Source organism: Vipera berus (genome assembly GCF_964194415.1).
Source record: "Vipera berus genome assembly, chromosome: 1".
Lineage (NCBI taxonomy): Eukaryota > Metazoa > Chordata > Lepidosauria > Squamata > Viperidae > Vipera > Vipera berus.
Genome location: NC_138202.1, coordinates 6,965,362 through 6,975,694, shown reverse-complemented (window position 1 = coordinate 6,975,694; position 10,333 = coordinate 6,965,362).

Genomic DNA, 10,333 nt, shown 5'->3' with positions numbered 1-10,333 from the left:
ATGGTCCCCCTAAAATGGGTGGGGGTACCATAGTTCTTTCAAATTACACAAGAATGACCCCCCCAAACCACAGCTGTTTGCATCTTCTGGGGCTGTAGGTATATTCTCTGAACATGGTTGCCCAGTGCCAAATTTTAATTTTTCCCGGGAGGCAAGTAAGTTATCAATTGCATTTCATTTATTTATTTTTTATTCAGCTTGAGTTTCATTAAATTGATGATAGCTTCCCTCCAGCTGTCATTTATTTCTTTGCCCAGGTCTTCCTTAATTCTTGAGATAGGAGAACGACTTACTCCGAAGGAGTGTAGGACTCCCATCGTGGAAAAGGCCTGTGTGGAAGAAAACCAGGTGCCAACCTCCCTTTGCAGGAGCCAGGGTTAGATTCTCACAAAACTTGGTTAGCCAGAATTTAAGGAAGGAAGGAAGGAAGGAAGGAAGGAAGGAAGGAAGGAAGGAAGGAAGGAAGGAAGGAAGGAAGGAAGGAAGGAAGGAATTTGATGAGGAAGGAAGGACAGGAAAAGAAGGAAGGAAGAGAGGCAGGGAGGGTGGCAGTGGTGGGATTCAAATAGGTGAACAACCGGTTCTCTGTGCGGGATGCCGCTTCCGGAAGTCCATTCTGGGCCTGGGCAACAAAAAATTAGCTACTGGTTCTGCCGAAGTGGTGCGAACTGGCTGAATCCCACCACTGGAGGAAGGAAAGTATTTGATGGAAGGAAGGACAGAAGGAGGAAAGGAATGGCAGAAGGAGGGATGGATAGATGGAAGGAAGGAAGGCAGGAAGGAAGGAAGGAAGGAAGGAAGGAAGGAATTTGATGAGGAAGGAAGGACAGGAAAAGAAGGAAGGAAGAGAGGCAGGGAGGGTGGCAGTGGTGGGATTCAAATAGGTGAACAACCGGTTCTCTGTGCGGGATGCCGCTTCCGGAAGTCCATTCTGGGCCTGGGCAACAAAAAATTAGCTACTGGTTCTGCCGAAGTGGTGCGAACTGGCTGAATCCCACCACTGGAGGAAGGAAAGTATTTGATGGAAGGAAGGACAGAAGGAGGAAAGGAATGGCAGAAGGAGGGATGGATAGATGGAAGGAAGGAAGGCAGGAAGGAAGGAAGGAAGGAAGGAAGGAAGGAAGGAAGGAAGGAAGGAAGGAAGGAAGGAAGGAAGGAAGGAAGGAAGATATTTGATGGGGAAGGAAGGAAGGACAGGAGGAAAGGAATGGCAGAAGGAAGGATGGATGGATGGATGGATGGAAGGAAGGAGGAAGGAAGGAAGGAAGGAAGGAAGGAAGGAAGGAAGGAAGGAAGGAAATTAAGTTATTGAGGAATATAAACCATCAATTGCATTTCAGTCTTTTAATTTTCATTCGGCTTGGATTTCATCAAATTGATGATCGCTTCCCTCCAGCTGTCATTTATTTCTTCGCCCGGTCTTCCTTAATTCTTGGGATAGGATGACATGTCACTCCAAAGGGATGTAGGACTGCCCTGCTGGATGGGGAACTCTGGAAGTTGAAGTCCACCCATGTTAAAATTGCCAAAGTTGAGAAACAAACAGCCTAAGCTCTGAGGGTCAAAATTTCTCCAGCACTTTCCCACCCCTCGACGTCTCCTGGAGGGACGAGACTTCGGCTGGTGAAGCACATCCCATGAACCCAGAATCCCTGCACCTGAGAACGAAGATGGATCCAGGGTCAGAAAGTCACTCCTGCAGATCTTGAGCCCACCAGGCTTCTTGGTTCACCTCCTTCTGAAAAAGTCTGGCTAAAAGACGGAAAAATCGGCGAACGAGTGAAACGCTCAAAAACTGGAGGAGGATACGTGGTTTTGGCCCACAGCTTGAAAAAAGACACAAGAAAGGCCCAGCCAGCTGGCAAAAATCAATTCCAAAATCCATTGTCAAAAACGAAGGAGGAGAGCCGTGTTTTTGTGTTTTATTGCTACACTGCTACGTTTCTGGAGAACTTCTGGACAATTCCTCTGGGTGGCGTTTTTTTGAGCTCAGTGGGTTAGGACGCTGAGCTTGTCGATCAGAAGGTCGGCAGTTTGGCAGGTCGAATCCCGAGTGCCACGTAACAGAGCGAGCGCCTGTTACGCGTCCCAGCTTCTGCCAACCTAGCAGTTCGAAAGCACGTAAAAATGCAAGTAGAAAAATAGGGACCACTCCGGTGGGAAGGTAACAGCGCTCCGTGCGCCTTTGGCGTCTAGTCATGCCGGCCACATGACCACGGAGACGTCCTCAGACAAGCGCTGGCTCTTCGGCTTTGAAACGGAGATGAGCACCGGCCCCTAGAGTCGGAAACGACTAGCACACATGTGCGGGGGAACCTTTACCTTTACCTTTATCTTTAGAGCTGGTCTTGAACTTATGAGCGGTCGCTTAGCAACTATTTGAAGTTACGACCTGCCTGAAAAAGGTTCAGATCTTCAGTCCAATAACCAGAAGACGGTGAGTTCTAGTCCTGCCTTAGGTAAGAAAGCCAGCTGGGTGACTTTGACCCAATCACCAGGAGACTGAGAATTCTAGTCCCACTTTAGGCAGGGAAGCTGGCTTGGTGACTTTGGGCCAATCACCAGGAGAGTTCTAGTCCTGCCTTTGGTGCAAAAAATCAGCTGGGTGACTTTGGTGACTCTCAGCCCAGCCCACCTCACAGGGTTGTTGTGGGAAAAATAAGAGGAAGGAGTATGAGCTATGTTCATCACCCTGAGGAATTTATAAAATAACTCAATAAACAAAATTTCTGCACTGGGCAGAGGGATGGACTAGAAGACCTCTAGGATCACTTCCAACCCTATGCTTGGAATTGTGTGTGTCTGTGTCTGTGTGTGTGTTTGTGCGCGTGCGTGCACCCTCACTAAATATCTGCATTTAGCATCCAGTTTTTGTATTTGATCTTGCCGAAGACAAAGCTGATGTCACACAACCATCCTCAATTTGAGTTTGCAACACCAATAAGAAAAATAGTTGAAATGACACAGCATTTTCCCATTGTTGCCTAAAACACATTTTCAACTTGCTATTTAAAAAAATGAGAATGAATAGAATAGAATAGAATAGAATAGAATAGAATAGAATAGAATAGAATAGAATAGAATAGAATAGAATAGAATAGAATAGAATAGAATAGAATAGAATAGAATAGAATAGATATTGGAATACAGAATAGAATAGAATAGAATAGAATAGAATAGAATAGAATAGAATAGAATAGAATAGAATAGAATAGAATAGAATAGAATAGAATAGAATAGAATATAAAAAAATAGAATTGGAATTGGGATAGAATAGAATAGAATAGAATAGAATAGAATAGAATAGAATAGAATAGAATAGAATAGAATAGAATAGAATAGAATAGAATAGAATAGAATAGAATAGAATAGAATAGAATAGAATAGAATAGAATAGAATAGAATAGAATATAAAAATAGAATTGGAATTGGGATAGAATAGAATAGAATAGAATAGAATAGAATAGAATAGAATAGAATAGAATAGAATAGAATAGAATAGAATAGAATAGAATAGAATAGAATAGAATAGAATAACTTTATTATCTGTTTAAATGTACACTAATCAGCATACATTAAAATGAAATTTCATTGCATACAGCTCTCAAAGGGTCATCACCTCCAATATTTTATATGGCCACATACCCGCATATATTCTGTGACACAGGGACAAATCCACAGCTATAACAAATCCATGGCTAAAAATACAAAATCTACTGAGAGTCCTAACATCTAAAGAGCAGAAAAAATAAAACAGAAATAAAAATTAATGCGAAAGCACCCTGACAGTGTAACAGAGTTAAAATATTAACATAATAATGATAAATATTTAATACTAAAATAACATTAATATATGAACAAGGGGCTTAGTTGGCCTGCAGTCGGCACATTAAAGGAAGATTTGCAGAATGATAAAATTTTACACTCACTGGACCCGTTTCTTTTGAATTTCATGGATGTTTTTGACACCAGAAACCCTTTGGCTATCTTGGTCAATATAGGTGTTGTTGTTGTTAGTTGCGAAGTCGTGTCCGACCCATTGCGACCCTATGGACAATGTTCCTCCAGGCCTTCCTGTCCTCTACCATCTTCTGGAGTCCATCTAAGCTCACGCCTACTGCTTCAGTGACTCCATCCAGCCACCTCATTCTCTGTCGTCCCCTTCTTCTATTGCCCTCAATCTTTCCCAGCATTAGGCTCTTCTCCAGTGAGTCCTTCCTTCTCATTAGGTGGCCAAAGGATTTAAGTTTTAGCTTCAGGATCTGGCCTTCTAAAGAGCAGTCAGGGTTGATCTCCTCTAGGACTGACCGGTTTGATCGCCTCGCAGTCCAAGGGACTCGCAGGAGTCTTCTCCAGCACCATAGTTCAAAGGCTTCAATTCTTTGGCGCTTAGCCTTTCTTATGGTCCAGCTTTCACTGCCATACATTGCAACTGGGAAGACCATAGCCTTGACTATACACACTTTTGTTGACAGGGTGATGTCTCTGCTTTTTAGTGTGCTGTCTAGATTTGCCATGGCTTTCCTCCCCAGGAGCAAGCGTCTTTTAATTTCTTGGCTACAGTCCCCATCTGCAGTGATCTTGGAGCCCAGGAAAATAAAATCTGTCACTACCTCCATTTCTTCCCCATCTATTTGCAAGGAATTGAGAGGGCCAGATGCCATGATCTTGGTTTTCTTAATGTTTAGTTTCAACCCAAGTTTTGCACTCTCCTTCTTCACCCGCAACAAGAGGCTCTTTAGTTCTTCTTCACTTTCTGCCATTAGAGTGGTATCATCTGCATATCTTAGGTTGTTGATGTTTCTTCCGGCAATCTTAATTCCAACTTTTGATTCATCTAGCCCTGCCTTTCTCATGATGTGCTCTGCATATAAGTTAAATAGGCAAGGCGACAGTATACAGCCTTGCCGGACTCCTTTCCCAATTTTGAACCAATCAGTGGTTCCGTGTTCAGTTCTCACTGTTGCTTCTTGGCCCGCATATAGATTTCTCAAGAGACAAATAAGATGGTCTGGTATGCCCATCTCTTTAAGGACTTGCCAGAGTTTGTTATGATCCACACAATCAAAGGCTTTAGCATAGTCAATTAAGCAGAAGTAGATGTTTTTCTGGAACTCTCTAGCTTTCTCCATGATCCAGCGTATGTTAGCAATTTGATCTCTAGTTCCTCTGCCTCTTCGAAATCCTGCCTGTACTTCTGGTAGTTCTCGATCCACATACTGCTGGAGTCTAGCTTGTAGAATTTTAAGCATAACTTTACTAGCATGAGAAATGAGTGCAATGGTGCGATAGTTTGAACATTCTTTGGCACTGCCTTTCTTTGGAATTGGAATGTAAACTGATCTTTTCCAATCCTGTGGCCACTGTTGAGTTTTCCAAATTTGCTGGCAAATTGAGTGTAGCACTTTTACTGCATCGTCTTTTAAGATTTTGAATAGCTCAGCTGGAATACTGTCACCTCCACTAGCTTTGTTGTTGCTCAGCTTTTCTAAGGCCCACTTCACTTCACATTCTTCACAATATAGGTAGTCCTTGACTTTTGACCACAATGGAGCCCAATATTTCTGTGGCTAAGTAAAATGTTGTTAAATGAGTTTTTCCCCATTTTACGATCTTTCTTCCCACAGTGAATCAACACAGTTGTTAAGTGAGTCACATGGTTGTTAAGTGAATGTGGCTTCCTCATTGTCTTTGCTTGTCAGAAGGTCACAAAAGGGGATCACGCGACCCCAGGACACTGCAGTTGTCACAAATATGAACCAGTTGCCAAGCATCTGAGCAGGGATAGGCAACCTTGGCTCTTTTATGACTCGTGGACTTCAACTCCCAGAATTCCTGAGCCAGTGTGGCGCAGCTTGGAAACCTCTCCCTTTCCCCTCAGCATGGCTGGCTCAGGAATTCTGGGAGTTTATTTTATTTTTATTTTATTAGACTTATATACCGCCCTTCTCCCGTAGGACTCAGGGCGGTTCACAAGGTTTTTTAAAAACCATACAACAAGTTACAAAAATTAAAAACAATTAAAATGATTACACTAAACCTTGAACTAAAAACCCCAATTACAATTAAAATACAATTAAAACCCCAGTTAATACTCTCAGTCCAGGCCAGAAAGCTCGAAGAGCCAGGTCTTCAGGTCCCGGCGGAATGAGCGAAGGTCAGGGGCAGTCCTAAGTTGAAGTCCACGAGTCATAAAAGAGCCAAGGTTGCCTACCCCTGGTCTAGGGGATGCTGCAATGGTTGTCAGTGTGAAAAACGGTCATAAGTCTCTTTTTTCCCTTGCCGTTGTAACTCTGAACGGCCACTAAATGAACTCTTGTAAGTGGAGGACTACTGTACCTGTAGTCAAGTCTGGGAGAAAGTGAAATACAAGGCAATTTTGTGGGTTCCCCTAGATCTTTCAGTGCCGGAGCCTCCAACCTTGACCACTTTATGACTTGTGGACTTCAACTCCCAGCTGACTTTCATGGTAAGGCAGAACTTGAACTCGTGGTCTTCTGCTTTCTAGCCTGGTACTGAACCACTAAACCATACTGGCTCTTTTTTCTCACTTGCAGGAAAGCCTTCAATCTTGCTGATGCCTCCAGTCAAGAAAAACAGTTTCCTGTTGCAAAAACTAAATGACCTGACATTTTTGAACCGATTCCTTGAACTGCAGTGAACTTCTCCTAGATTCTAAGCCAGGAGTCTTCAAACTTGGCCCTTTCATGACTTGTGGACTTCAATGCCCAGAATTCCTCAGCCAGTGTGCCTAGCTGAAGAATTCTGGGAGTTGAAGTCCACAAATCATAAAGTGACCAAGATTGGGGACCTCTGTTTTAGTAGCTCCTGCCACTGTTGACCATGAAGACACATTCAGTGGGACATTGTAAGTGTTGAGCCGAGATATGGATCTTCTAATGGGATGGATCCCTAATAATTAATCAGTGGGCTGACTTGCCTCCAGAGGTTGTGGATGCTCCAACACTGGAAGTTTTTAAGAAGAGATTGGACAGCCAAATGGTTTCCTGCCTGAGCATGGGGTTGCACTAGAAGACCTCCAAGGTCCCTTCCAACTTTATTATTCTGCTAATAAGCGGAAGTTGAGACTTAACAAAGCTTTTTCTGATCTCTCAAGATTTTTTTTCCTGCCGTTGGTTAGCTCAATCTCCCCAGAGACCCACTTTTCCATGCAACGTGATCAAAGAACTCTACTAAAAGGGGAACAGATTTCTTAGATCCTGGGGGATTTCATCTAACTGCTGGAGGAAAAAGTGAAGACCATCTACAGCAGGGGTCTTCAAACTTGGCCCTTTTATGACTTGTGGACTTCAATTCCCAGAATTCCTCAGCCAGCATGCCTGGCTGAGGAATTCTGGGAGTTGAAGTCCACAAGTCATAAAAGGGCCAAGTTTGAAGACCCCTGATCTACAGTATCCAGGTTTTCTGCCCACAAACTGGGTGTCTTAATGGCTGGCTGGTGCCCACGTTTAGATACACGTCCGTTTTTTCTTAATAAAACGTCAATGAATTAGCTCAAAGCTGCTCTTTCAGGAGGCAGTTGGAGTTTCTTGGTTTTTTTCTTTAAAGACGTTTCGCTTCTCCTCCAAGAAGCTTCTTCCGCTCTGACTGGATGGTGGGGAATGGAAGGATTTATATTTCTTGCAGACAGCTGGTCATTTGCATCCTTTTAGAGCAGGGGTCTTCAAACTTGGCCCTTTTATGACTTGTGGACTTCAACTCCCAGAATTCCTCAGTCGGCCATTTTGATGAAACTGCGGGCTTGGATCCAGACCAGGGGTCTTCAAACTTGGCCCTTTTATGACTTGTGGACTTCAACTCCCAGAATTCCTCAGTCGGCCATTTTGATGAAACTGCGGGCTTGGATCCAGACCAGGGGTCTTCAAACCTGGCCCTTTTATGACTTGTGGACTTCAACTCCCAGAATTCCTCAGTCGGCCATTTTGATGAAACTGAGGGCTTGGATCCAGACCAGGGGTCTTCAAACTTGGCCCTTTTATGACTTGTGGACTTCAACTCCCACAATTCCTCAGTCAGCCATTTTGATGAAACTGCGGGCTTGGATCCCGACCAGGGGTCTTCAAACTTGGCCCTTTTATGACTTGTGGACTTCAACTCCCAGAATTCCTCACCAGGCACGCTGGCTGAGGAATTCTGGGAGTTGAAGTCCACAAGTCATAAAAGGGCCAGGTTTGAAGACCCCTGTTTTAGAGAGTCGCTGAGGCCACTTGGAAGTTTACCCGTGTCCTGAGGGTCACTTGAGTCGTGTAAATGGGCCCTCCAAGTGGCCTCAATGACTCTTTAAAATAAGGCAAATGACCAGCAAGGAATATAAATCCTTCCATTCGCCACGATCTGGTCATTGCTGAAGAAGCTTCTTGGGTGAGAAGTGAAAGGTCTTCAAAGAAAAAACAGAAAGTCCAGTTGCCTCCTGAAAAAGCAGCTTTGGGATAACTATGACCTGGATGACGGAGAATCTCCATAGACAATGAATTTAGACTAAGATTCTTTTTGTGACTACCAGACTCAAGATTGGTAGTTCTCCTGAATCTCTTGGTGGCTCCTGTCACTGCTGATCATGAAAAGAGAGCCAAGTAGGACATTGTGGGAGTGAGAGATGCTTCTTCTAACACAGGGGTCTTCAAACTTGGCCCTTTTATGACTTGTGGACTTCAACTCCCAGAATTCCTCAGCCAGCGTGCCTAGGTGAGGAATTCTGGGAGTTGAAGTCCACAAGCAGGGGTCTTCCAACTTGGCCCTTTTATGACTTGTGGACTTCAACTCCCAGAATTCCTCAGCCAGCATGCCTGGCTGTGGAATTCTGGAAGTTGAAGTCTACAAGTCACAAAAGGGCCAAGTTGGAAGACCCCTGTTTTAAGAGACTGGAACACAAGCAATAAATGAATAAGTGAACTGTTAAGCTTCCCCGTTGACTTTGCTGGTCAGAAGGTCGGAAAAGGGGATCAGGTGACTCCACTGGGACACTGCAACCGTCATAACTAGGAGTCAGTTGCCAAGCATCTGATTGATGATCTCGTGTCCGTGGGGATGTTGCAACAGTCGTAAGTATGAAAACCAGCCTTAAGTCACTTTTTTCAGTTGTTGTAACTTCGAACAGTCACAGAAGAGAAGAGAAGAGAAGAGAAGAGAAGAGAAGAGAAGAGAAGAGAAGAGAAGAGAAGAGAAGAGAAGAGAAGAGAAGAGAAGAGAAGAGAAGAGAAGAGGAAGGGACCTTGGAGGTCTTCTAGTCCAGCCCCCTGCTCAAGCAGGAGAATCTATACCGTCTCAGACAAGTGACTGTCCAGTCTCTTCTTAAAAGCCTCCAGTGATGGAGCACCCATGATTTCTGGAGGCAAAGCTGTTCCACTGTTTGATTGTCCTCACTGTTGGGAAGTTTCTCCTTAATTCCAGGTTGCTTCTCTCTCTGGTCAGTTTCCAACCGTTGTTTCTTGTCCTGCCTTCTGGTGCTTTGGCGAATAACCTGGCCCCCTCTGCCTTTTGGCAGCCCCTCAAATACTGGAATACTGCTATCATGTCTCTCCTGTTTCTTCTTTTCTTTAGACTACCCAAATCTAAGTCCCACAGCCGTTCTTCGTATGTTTTGGTCTCCAGGCCTTATGATCATCTTAGTTGCTCTTCTCTGATTTTTTTTCCAGACTCTCAGCATCTTTTTTGTGACATGGTGACCAAAACTGGCTGCAGTATTCCAGGTGTGGCCTCACTAGAGCTTTATAAAGTAGGACTAACTGTAATTCCTCATTTGACCCTTCCTTGTGACTGGGATGGTTGCTCTCCAGCCATTGATTTCTTAATTTGCTCTGCCTTGTAGAGCTGACAATAGTCTGGTAGCCTCTCATTAGTGTGACTGAAAGATATTCGACCTGGATCTGCCCTTGAAGATGACCTGGAAAATTGCAGGATGTTAAAAATAAAGCAGGTTGTTCTTTGCAAACATCAGTGTCATGGTTCCGAGTCCGACAGATGAAACTCTTCAAAAGAATTTCGAGATGTTGTTTACCTTAAAGAAACTTTTATTGGAGAAACAAACTTATCGGCACTACATAGTTGAAAGCAAAAACTAAATTCCCCTCCCCTGGATACAAAGTAACAATGGGCAATTCCCTCCTCCGATAAACAGTTATAAATCACATTCCCCAATTAGCTTCAGGCCCGGGCTTTCTCCCCAGCTCTCCAGCCCACCAAAACACTATCAGCTCTGGGCCCAATGTCCTTGGGTTCCCACGGCTGAGTTATTATTATGATGATTAGCTGGACTCTCATCCCTATTCCCCCGCCCAGCAGCAACTAATTCTAAAAGCAATAGAGAAAATGG